This window comes from Protopterus annectens, chromosome 1.part1, assembly GCF_019279795.1.
Source record: "Protopterus annectens isolate FY-2018-M chromosome 1.part1, PAN1.0, whole genome shotgun sequence".
In the NCBI taxonomy this organism is placed as follows: Eukaryota; Metazoa; Chordata; order Ceratodontiformes; family Protopteridae; genus Protopterus; species Protopterus annectens.
In genome coordinates, this window is record NC_056726.1 from 1,935,207,355 (window position 1) to 1,935,220,203 (window position 12,849).

Genomic DNA, 12,849 nt, shown 5'->3' on the forward strand with positions numbered 1-12,849 from the left:
GCAGTGATTTCTACTGTATAGTCTGGGTAAAAGGGGCATAGCTGGAGAACCTGTGGCAGCCATTCCCAGGAGTGTCTGTGTGGTTGTAAAAAACACTTATCTCAAAGTGTGTGTGTGTGTGTGTGTGTGTGTGTGTGTGTGTGTGTGTGTGTGTGTGTGTGTGTGAGCTACTTGGGCAGGGTCACGAAGCACTGTTTGGACAGAGAGGGTGCTGGAGGTTTTAGCTTGACCACTAGGCTGAGATCTGGACACTATAGCTGTGCCAGTGGGGAGACTTATTGGGGAGCTGGAGAGCAAGGGAGAGACCAGTCCTAGGGAAATTGCACTTTACTGTGTGTATTTGTTATCCTTTCCTCCTATATGAGACGCCCCTTACTGGTGTTAGTGGTGAGGATTGAGGCTCCTTGACAGCTGGGCCAGGGCATGGTCATCACATATTAATTGTTTGGCAGTGGTGGGATATCCACACTACATACTAATTGGTTGGCAAATACTAACTGGCTTGTAGTGGTGTCAGTAGAGTGAATTCCTGTAGTTTGTGTACAGTGAGCTTTGAAGGTGTTTTGTACTCTAAATCAGCCACACATTGAATATTCATAATTCAGATCATAATTGTTTTATTTCTTTTGTTATCTTAGTTAGTTAGGGTGAGCAGGCAGCCTGTCAGCAGAGGAGTATGAAAAGCTGCCAAGGAGCCAGCTGGCTGAGATGTGCCAGGCTAGGGGACTGGTGCATGGAAACCTGACTAAGGCAGACTTGACTGCAGCCTTGGTTACAGCTGCATCAGAAAACAGCAACCAGGAGGACAATCAGACTGGCAGTGGAGATATAATCCCCTTGTAGAATGGACAGCTCAACCTTTCTGCAGAGGACTTAAAAATCCATCTGGAGCTAAAGAGACTTGAGCTGGAGGCCAGGCATATGAAGATAGAAGCCGAGGAAAAAGTGTGGCAGAGGAGGCGTGAGAGGGAAATGTTGACTCTTCACTAGAGTCATGGAGGTAATGTGAAAGGGTGTAACTGGACCCCAGAAGCACAAAATGTCAGTAACTTTCTTCCGAAATTTAAAGAGGGGGATAATTTTGATAGTTTCATTCATATGTTTGAGAGGGTATGCAAACAGTATAGTGTCGACCAAAGGCTCTGGGTACAGTTCCTGACCCCCTTACTCCATTCCTGACCCCCTTACTCCATGGTAAAGCTGTAACTGTTTTGTCAAAAATGTCTGAAGTTGCATGTTTTGATTACACTGTGGTTAAAAATCACTTGTTAGAATTGTTTAAGCTAAGACCTGAAACATATAGGGAAAAGTTTTGTGAGCATAGACGCAAGGCAGATGAAAGTGTGTGTGAATATGTTGCTGAACTGAGCACTTATTTCCATAGGTGGGTAAGTGGATGTCAGTTCACCACCTTTGAAGGGCTGGCAGACCTTTTAGTGAGGGAACAAGCCCTTGGCACTTTGCTGAGGACATGAGGATCTGGTTAGCCGATAGGCAATGTGCTACTTCAGATGAGTTGGGGAAGAAGGGAGACCTATACCTGGCAAGCAGGGCAGCCCTGCACAGGAAAGGGACCCCCAGTACTGCTCATGGGTCTAACAGAACCCATGGTGGGCAGCACAGACTGCCCCAACAGAATCTGCCAGTAGCAGGAAAAAGAACTAGTCCAGGAGCTAGGGTTAAATGTTTTGAATGCAACCAGTGGGGCCATGTAGCATACAGGTTCCCACAGAGGCAAGGTGGTGAACAAAAGGTGATGGAGCCAGTAAGTGGGAAAGACAAAATGCCAATAGTAGGTTGTCTTGAGACAACAGGGTACCAAACTACTATCTTGCAGATGTCTTGATAGGGAAGGATTCCGATGAGGCAGTACCATGTGCTTATGCAGTTACACATAGTCAGGCTAAGAGACAAGCATGTGGGTCTGGTAGCCTGGGGGAGACACTGACAGAGTCCATACTTGCAGCCAGGACTGGTGAGGTGGTTACTTCAGGGAGGAAGCTACTGTGTAGCAGTGAGACTTAATGTGAGCCACAGCTGCTTGAGGGTACTGATGGTCTTTTGGATAGAGTGACTGCAAAGGTAGAGGTGAGTAGTAGTACCCAGGCTGACAGTGAGGCACTACTGTCTGAGGATGCCAGACTTCATGTGGAAGGGGAGCAGGGAAGGGTTACAAGGAGAGAGTTGAGACAGGCTCATCTCTCAGACCCTACATTGCAAGGCCTGAGCCAGGTAGCTAGAGAGGTACCTGATTCTCAAGGAAATGGGGAATCTGTATACTGGGACAAATGGTTACTGTACAGAGAGTGGACCCTTGAGGGAGGGCTAGAAGGTGAGAGAGTACAGCAGTTGGTAGTGCCTAGAACCTACCACCTGATGCTTCTAGCCATAGCACATGATATTCCCTTTGCAGATCATATGGGTATAAAATGTACAAAGAGACATATTATGCAGTAATTCTATTGGCCTGGAATTTCCAGAGATGTAACAGGGCACTGCAGGACCTGTAAGCAGTGCCAAAAGATAGGCAAGGCAGGAGACAAGGTGCTAACTCCTTTGATGCCTTTGCCTGTGATTGAGGAGCCATTCCAGAGGTTAGCTATGGATATTGTGGGTCCTCTGAGTACCCCAAGTTCCACAGGGAAAACATATATCCTAGTGGTAGTGGATTATGCTATGCGATACCATGAGGCAATGGCTTTGTTCTTCATCGAGGCAGAAAAGATGGCAAATGCTTTGCTATAGATTTTCAAAAGAGTAGGTTTCCCAAAAGAAATACTGACTGACAGAGGTATCAATTTCATGTCAAACCTGCTGGCTTGTCTGTGGAAGTCCTGTGGGGTGACGCACATGAAGTTCACCCCCTACCATCCCCAGACTGATGGTCTTGTTGAGGGGTTCAATTCTGCAATCAAGTCATGTTACAGGCATTTGCAGATCAGTTTAAGAGGGAGTGAGAAAAATATTGCCCCATCTGTTTGCTTACAGAGAGGTTCCCCAGAAATCCACAGGTTTTTCACCCTTTGAGTTGCTGTATGGGCATAGGGTGAAGGGACCTCTAGATTTAATTTGAGATGAGTGGGAAGGTGAGTGTGAGTCCCACAAGGAGTCTGTTGTGGCATACATCCTAAACCTCAGGACAAGGCTAAGGGAACTCATGGGCTTGGCCCAGGAGAACCTGGCAGAAACCCAACAACAGAAATAGGTGTGGTATGACAGGAATGCTCGAGCTAGAGAGTATGCTGTGGGGCAGCAGGTAATGGTTCTCATTCCTGCCAGACACAACAAGCTGCAAGCAGCTTGGGAGGGACCCGACAAGGTGGTAAAAAAGGTAAGTGATGTTAACTACATGGTGGAACTGCTAGGCAGAAGGCAGGGGCACAAATTGTACCATGTTAACATGATGAAACCTTACCATGATAGGGAGGCCCTTGTGCTGTGCATTTGCAGTGGATTGCAGGAGGAGTCTGAGGGAGATCTGGGGATGGATCTCCTCAGTGAGGCTTGGGCTGACACCTCAGTGGAAGGGGTAGCAATGTCCCAGCAGCTATCTCCTATCAAGGTTCAAGAAATCTGAGCAGTGTTGCAGAAATTTGGGGACATGTTCACTTGGGTAACCAGGGTGCACCCACCTGGTGCAGCACCAGATGGATATAGGACCCCAAATGCCTATTAGGCAGGCCCCTTATAGAGTGCCTGAGAGAGTCAAACAGACTCTGAGGGAGGAGCTACAGGAGATGTTGGGACTAGGGGTAATTCAAGAGTCCAACAGTCCTGGGCCTCCCCAGTGCTGCTGGAGCCAAATAAGGATGGCCGCACCAAGTTTTGTGTGGACTACAGGTAATTAAATAGTCACACAGAGTCAGATGCTTACCCCCATGCCTAGGACAGATGAGGCCCTAGACCAAATGGGTGGGGCTAAGTATCTTACCACCACTGATCTTACCAAGGGTTACTGGCAGGTGCCCTTGACTCCCAGTGCTAGAGAGAAGTCAGCCTTTTTAGACTCTGTTTGGCTAGTATGAGTTCACAAAGATGCTGTTTGTGATGAAGAATGCCCTAGCAACTTTCCAGAGGCTGGTAGATAATATCCTAGCAGGAACAGGAGGGTTTGCCCTTGCTTACCTAGATGATATTGCCATCTACAGCCATTCCTGGCCAAAGCACCTTCAGCATGTCAGGGAGGTGCTGGGCAGACTGCAGAGGTCAGGGTTGACCATTAAGCTGAGCAAATGTCAGGTGGGTATGGCAGAGGTCTCCTACCTAAGACATAGAGTGGGGAGTGGTAAGATAAGACCAGAACCTGCCAATGTGGAAGTCATTTAGGCATGGCCTGCACTTGTTACTAAAAAGCAGGTGAGGGCATGTTTAGGGACAGCAGGGTACTACAGAAAGTTCATCCCCAGTTATAGTATCATAGCTGCTCCACTCACAGACCTGACAAGGAAGGACATACCAGATAAGGTAGTGTGGACCCCAGCATGTGAGCAGGCATTCCAGAAGCTTAAAGATGCTTTGGAGGACCCCCTGTATTAGCCAGTCCAGATTACAGCAAAGAATGTGTTGTGCAGGTGGATGCTTCAAACCATGGGGTGGGGGCTGTACTTAGCCAGATTTCTTCAGAGGGGGAAGAGCACCCAGTGGTTTATCTCAGTTGTAGGCTACAACCCAGAGAGAAATGCTATGTAACTGTAGAAAAGGAATGTCTAGCCATAGTGTGGGCACTGCAGAAACTTCAAACTTTTCTGTATGGAAGGAAATTTACTGTTATGACAGATCACAACCCCCTAACATGGTTAAACAGAACTAGCCAGCAAAATGCCAAGTTGCTAAGATGGAGTCTGTTTCTCAAGGGTCACTTGAAAAACTAGCTTGAGTTCTCCAAGGGGGGAGATATGTGAAGATTTGGGTGAAGATAGATGAAGGCTGCCAGCCTAACCAGATACAATTTTGGAGATAATTCTGCCATCTGTAAATATTAATTTAAACCACAGGCTTGTTGTCTTAAATGGTAAAAATAGTGTTACATGTGGAAATGGAAAGATTGTAACAATAGTGCACTCTACTGACCAAGTAGGGCATGTTGTGACCCTTTGATGTAAAAACCTTTGAGCTCAAAGAATTTGAATGGATATTGAACTTTTAAAATCATGGCAACAGTTGAACATCAAAGTTGTCTTTAGACTATATTAATTAATGAATTATTTTATTGTTTAAAATAGAAGATGAATAAAAAAAAAATCTTCACACATGGAAAATGCCATTATGGAACTTTCTGTTTTTGCCTACTATAAAGAAGCACTTGATGCCTTAGATACTTTTTAGTCCAACCTAAATGATGGATTTTAAATTTATACCATATGGTTGTGACAATATTGTCTCAAGGCATATAATTTAAGCTCTCTCTCTGAATATAAAGCCTAAAAAGTTTACAACAGTGTAATGACATTATTATAAAACAAGCTGATAAAGGCAAGGCTGTCTTAATGAATGACAATTAATAATTATTTTTCTGTTTCTCTGCTTTTTAAATGATGATGTAAAAATTGTATAAGCATGTGAACATATTGTGTATCAGCAGCTGCAGCTTAATAATGACATAGATATTGATTTTGCTATTTTACAGTACCTTGTTGTCCTCTCTTCCACACACTTATGGATCCCTAAGATTCATAAATCCCTGGAAAATCCACCCTACTTATTATAATTTAGTGCTTTACCAATGGGAATGCAATTATTTGTTTAATCAAAATCTCAATTTATTAGAGCAAGTAGACTAACTACTGATAATACTACATTTGTTTCACAACTTGATCATATGGTAGAGGACTTTTTCTAGTGGATATGATATGAATTTATTATCCAAGCTTAAATCTGATGTAATGCTTATACCAACTTTTTTGGAAGATGGGAAGCCTCACAGATAGTCAGTGTAATAACACCATTACTCAACATGAAATAAGTTCAATTAGACAAATTATTAACAGGAACTGGCCCATTCAGATGGCATTGGATGAACTAAAACTATATGGGCACCAAGCCACATTTTTTACATATAAAATATGAGGACGATTGATTGAGTTTACTGTTATAAATAATTTTTTTTATAGACCTGTTATACAATTGGGCTGCTAAACTGGGTACTTTTCCATGTTTTAACTGTGTTGCCTGTGCTTACATCTTAGGAAGTGATTTTAGACCTGTATTTAAGCTTCTAGAGTTTAGCAGCTGGTTTTACTTGTATCCTTTGATGTAAACACGGCTCCAGCCGGTCTAGATGAAGGAATTCTTGCTATTGTTTTAAGGTCAGATTTAATGGCCAAAACTTGCATGCATAAATGTCCTTAATGGCTTTGCTTCCTGACCTGGTGTGATATTACTAAAGAATGCAGCCTGATAGCCTGGGAACCCCAGGAAAGTGTGAAGAACGATGTAATGTGAATCAGGACTTTAATATCAATTTAAACAGAATCAGAGAGCATTAAGCATGTTTGTCTTGACCATCCAACTCATCAGCACTGTCTTGCTCTATATGTAAGTTTATCTTAGACTTGTGTTTTCTCTTAGAAATAGCTAGAAACTAGAAATATTAGACGAGTATTTTTTCTGTGATGTCAGAACTGTACTACTGAATTAAGTATTCCTATGTGATCTCTGAAGTCTTGACTAGCACTGTGTAGTAAGAAGTATTTTCTTGTATTTTTAGTACATATTATTAAATATTTTTAAACATTTCAACTGTGGCTGTGTTGTGTAGAGTTAATTTAAGCTCTAAAGTACATTGCATGTATGTAGTGATTACTGTCCAAGTCACTCCAAATAAGCCTTGCTGTTCAGTTGCACTTATCATTTGGATAATAATATTGCACAGTAATTTTAAGGCCTTTTAAGGCCCTTTGAGTAGCTGATAAATATTAGCTGGGTAGTGGCATTGAGTTCTACTGTATAGTCTGGGTAAAAGGGGCACAGCTGGAGAACCTGTGGCAGCCTTTCCCAAGAATGCCTGTGTGGTTGTATAAAACACTTATCTCAAAGTGTGTGTGTGTGTGTGTGTGTGTGTGTGTGTGTGTGTGTGTGTGTGTGTGTGTGTGTGTGTGTGTGTGTGTGTGTGCACTTGTTGGACAGAGAGGATGCTGGAGGTTTTAGCTTGCCCACTAGGCTGAGATCTGGATCCTATAGCTGTGCCAGCGGGGAGTCTTATTGGGGACCTGGAGAGCAAGGGAGCAACCAGCCCCGGACTGACTGTGATCTCTGTGTGCTCTTAAGGGAAATTGCACTTTACTGTGTGTATTTGTTATCCTTTCCTCCTATATGAGACGCCCCTCACTGGTGTTAGTGGTGAATATTGACGTTCCTCGATTGCTGTGCCAGGGCATGGGTGTCACAGGACTCTATAAAATAGTATTCAGTAGCAGCTGATTCAGTCTCATTGTGAACATACCACTATGGAAAGAGTAGATAGAAAAGTACAGTTAAACCAATATGGTATTTAGCTCTTCATATCTTATAGTAAAAGCACATCTGCAGTTGTACAGGCAAATAGAATAAGAAATGGAATAAACTTAGTCTACTATACTGGACCGCAGGTATAGAATTTGTTAAATATACAAGTGTTATTGTGCTAGATAAAATGATAGACTTATCAAAAAAACATGTTTGGAATGGACAACTCTGGTTACAAAACTGAGATTAAATAGTAGAATGACCTACAATAGTGAAGGAAAGAAATATAAATAAAAATATAATAGGTATTCTCTAGAACATGAAGATTTGGTAAATAAATTGGTCATGATGGGTCTCTTGTTTAATAAATGCATTCTCTATACCATGAGTAGTACATTGCCATGCATTGCCTCAGTTCATAAACAAGCAGCATGGTAATGATGTGCAACATAGAGAAGGTTGTCAGATACTGTGGATGCCATAGAGGTCCCCACAGTACACAGTGGTGGACACGTACTAAAAATGGAGGAACTGCTGTGTATATATGTACTATACTAAACAGATGGTCCATGTTACTCTAAAAGTGTTGTGCTCTGTGTTATAACACACAGCGATTCATAGGTTCACAGGCTCTTATTAAGCCTACAGCCAAGGGGCCCATCTAGATGCACCAACAAAGCACCCAGTACTTTTAGTAGTCTAGCAATGCTCCTCCATTTATTAGATTTTCCCTACATGTCTCCGGAAAAAAAATTGCAATCAGCCATCCAGTGATCTAGAGGAGTTTAAAAGGAAAGCAAAGGGCTCTGTTTGATATGTAAGGGCATCTTAGAATAGAAATGGGGAATAAATCGCCTTGGGTATCTGTCACACCTTCTAGTGTCATTGATATAATGGTATAGGATTTAGTCTCTGACATAGGTGTTTGCTTTACTACTGGTTCTACTTAGATGGATAAGTTCAAAGAGTGCAAGGTCATCTACATCATCTATCAATTCAGGCTAATCAGAACTCACCCTTCATTGAGTCTGTACAACACTGAGTAGAGAAAAGGGGGGTTTATTCTATTAGGGTAGTTAAGGGCACTGAGACCTATGCCATTATTGGTGAGGAAAGAGTAAGATCTCTTAAGCTCCTTTGGGTGCCAGATGGAGTATATACAAATGGGGGCATGATATTCAATAATGGGCCTCAAGATCAAGAATAAAGTTGATTATAGCTCCTTTGGACATTGAAGAAATACCACAAAGTACATATTGTACAAGGTAGAAAGATTTTTTTAACCACAACAGAGACATGGTGGTCAAAAGAGAGTCTTTTACCAAAAAAGTACCCAAGTGCCTGATGGCTGTGTTAGATTTAGGAGGAACATTATCTGCATGGTAAGCACGGTGATAATATATTTATTAAAGGAAACTATTATGCATTTCTTGATTTTGAGGAAAGTTCATGTTTAGCATGCCAAACTTGTCATGTTGTAGTCCTTGCAGGAAAATAGAAGTATCAATATGGGGTTTGATAACAAACCCCAGTTTGCTCTCATCAGCAAAATGGCTTGCCATAGTCTGCTGATATCAGCTTTTGTGCCAGACAAATGTGCACCAAAGAGAAATGGACTCAGTAACAAGATTGTGGAATAACTCTGGTGATGCTTTTCTGTCTTCAGCATATATCCCAATCTTAACAGAATGTCTTCAGTCAGATAGCCGATTACCTATCCAGCAATTTATGTATGGGTTAATGTTGAGCTGAGAAAGTTTCTCAGTAATCTCAGCATGTTGAATAATATCAAAGGCATTCACAAGGCTGAAGTAGGAAGAACAGAATGCATGTGTCTTGCCCTTTGGCCTCAGAAATCCTTCCAAAGATTTCAACAAGGTTGAATAGGCATGTGTTAAACTGGCGTGCACCTGAGGATATAAGATCACCTATTTTGTTTATAATTAGTTCAGCTATAATTCATACTATATTTATTTATTTGTCTATTTATCAGTTGTTGATTGAGTTGGTCCCACTAGGCTAATGGCCTCTTTTCAGGGTAGTTCTGGTGTGGTATTGATTTGCAAATGCTACTAATGAGACTAATAGGCCTGTAATTCAATAGAAAATTCTCACTGAAGAGCTGATGAAGGGGTTTTACTGGTGAGACTTAGCTCTTTTCAGATATTGTTAGGACCCATGAAAGTGGTAGTTTTAGGTTTGGAAAGTGTCGAAAGGACTTGTACAAAATTGATTTGGGGAAAGGAGATATTAAGGGAAAAGGGCTGGACAGGTGGAAGTGTGTTTGGATAGAAGCTAGAGGAGAATTTTTCCATAAAAATATTAGTAATGTCCTAGGGGGTCACAGAAAGAGGTACTGTTAGAGATAAGATCAGTACACAATTGCAGGCAATTTCAGAACGTCCTAGTTAAGGCAAAGAAGGCTTTATGTTTGGGTTTTGAATTAGTTGTAACTTCAAGTTAACAATTAGCCTTGGAATTCCTAATGGGAAGTTTGAGGCACTTGCCACCTTTACATTCTTTATTCATACTTTACATTATAGTGATGAAGTGGACATCTTTTAGTGATGGCTGGAAACTTTTTCATTTTCTTATCCGGTTTCTTGATATGATATGACTGTTCTACTATAAGTGTTTAATTTTAAATCTGTTATTATGCTACATTATGTGTCATTATATCAAGGATGGGGCACAGTTCAGATACATATGCAGCAGCAACTACAAGTGCAACATCTCTTGGGGGACAACTGAAATGCAATGGTCAGATTTAACTGGGAGTGAGTTTTTTGAATGATGATGGATTTAGTGGAAACATTTGTAAGGGCAGGATCAAGAAGATTTATACCTCTTGTGGGCAGGATGCACCAAATATAAATGTTAAAAGAAATTCTTGGCAAAAACTAATTTACACTCTGAAAATTCTGTATTTTGTTCTGTCAATAGATTCTGAGGCCACAGAGGGTTTGGTCTCTTTCTTCTTCCCCTTTCTCCAGAACAGCCTAAATGTAGGTATATTCATCATCTGCATATAATGCCACATTGTGCAAATGATATGAAGGAGGAAGCAATCTTGATGCCCTCCATCTACAAAAAGATAAAAGAAAGTTTGTATTGATACATAGAAAGCCATCTTGTAGCTCATGTACTATTTGGTAGCTTTAAACTTAGTCTTATGTAACTTTAAGTGGGAGCATCATAATACAGGAGGCACTTCCTCCTACCAGATGGTCAGTAGGAGGAAATGCTTCATTTTTTATGCTTTGTTAATTGGTTAATTTTGACAATGACCAATGGACCTTAACCCCTTTGGTTCAAGGTTTCCATCATCCTAATTAGCATGTTCACAAACTGTTTTGTCTGACAGCTTTAAACTTTCACAAGATGGTTGCCAACTGGCTCACTGACAGAAACCACACTGTAAAAGTTGCAGACTCCAAATCTGACTTCAAACCAGTGACAAGTGGAGTACCACAGGGTTCAGTCCTGGGACCTCTCCTGTTTGGTATCTACTTCTCGGAAGTACAGGCTAACACAGGAGGCCTTTAGCTAATGAAGTTGCAGATGACTGCAAACTAGGAGCCATAGTCGAGTCCCCAAATGATGTGGACATCCTACAGAAGGGCCTCATTGAGACAGATTCCTGGCGTCAGAGCCATGGCCTCAAGCTCAATGCCAAAAGTGCATTGTCATCCCCTTTCGTAAAAACTCTGTACTCATGAACTACCACATAGGGGGCAGTCTACTTAACGTTGAATGTGTGATAAGAGACCTTGGAACCCAGGTGGACAGTAGTCTCTCATTTGATAATCACATCTCCACAGTAGTCAGGAAATCCTTCTACATGGTACACCTCATCACAAAAGGGATCTCATCCAGGAAAAAAGAGGTCATTGTTCCCCTCTACTCAACACTCATTAGACCAATTATAGAGTACAACGCCCCTTTTAGAATGTACCTCACAAGACATCTGCAGCAGCTGGAAAGGCCACAGAAGTACCTCACAAAGAGGATTACTAGCCTCAAACAGATGCCCTACACTGACCTTCTCAAAGAACTCCAGCTTTTCTCCATAACATATCGCCTACTCCGAGGTGATCTCTGCCTAACATATAAAGCTATGTCAAACCCAGAGCTGTTGGACATGCTACTCCTAAAGAAATTCCAATCCCTCCAAGATACATGCTCTAGGGACCTAAACCTTGTCACCACAATAAAAAGAACATGCTGGAGGGATAGATTCATGTCCCAGAGACTTCCCATACTGTGGAACAAGCTACCCATCTATGTCAAGCAAAGTTCCTCATTAGCAGTCTTCAAGAAAAATCTTCATGAATGGATGGAAAATAGGAAATACACCCTGGGGATCACGTCTGTGGCTCTGCTCGACAGGGGCACAGGAAAATAACTTTCTTGGGTGATGTAAGCCAGGGAACCTTGTTGGTTAGGCATTCTTAGGCCTTTGGGCCAATAGCCTAGTACCTATCTAAGAACCTATGAACCTATGAATTGAAATGGGTATGATGACAAGATTTTCAATAAGTTTGAGTCAAAAGAAGATAAGGTCAGAGGCTGTCTTATAGTCAAGGTAGCAGCTATAGACAAAGTGTACTTCTTCATCTAACAGCATCTGAAGATGCAACGCAGTGACAGTACAAGGTCCACCTTACAACTTTGAAGATGGTAAAAATGCAACCTTAGTGTATAATTATTTGGGGGACTGCCATAAACCAGGTCTGAGATTTATGATGACCATCTCAAGGCATTATATCAGAAGAGGCAGATCTTTTCAATTGCAAGTTTGTGATTTGAACTTCTAAAGTTGATATTTTAAATGTCAAAGATAGTCAAAGGTAACCCTGGCCCTGCAGAAAAGAATAAAAAAAAGAAAGAAAAGAAAAAAATTGCCAGACCTACAGCAACAATGGCTACATGGCGACCATTGACACTGCACTCTTCAGTTACAGTTGTGTCACTCACGTAAATGTTATGTCTCTCAGAAAAATAAGTATGCAAGGGAGCATTCTCTTTCAAGATAGCCTCAACTGTACTGACCTTCAAGGAGCATCCATCCTCAACACTAACATCAGTGAGGGGCGTCCGTATTGGGAAATGATAATAAATACAAAAACAGTAAAGTACAATTTTCCTTAAGAAAATGCAGAGATCACAGTCAGTCTGGGGCTGGTTTCTCCCTTTCTCTCCAGGTCCCCAATAAGACTCCCCACTAGCACAGCTATAGGGTCCAGATCTCAGCCTAGTGGACAAGCTAAAACCTACAGAACCCCCTCTATCCAACCAGTGCTTTGTGTCCCTGCCCAAGGAGCTGACATAAACACACTTTAAGATAAGAATTATATACAACCACACAGACACTCCTGGGGAAGGCTGGCACAGGTTCTCCAGCTG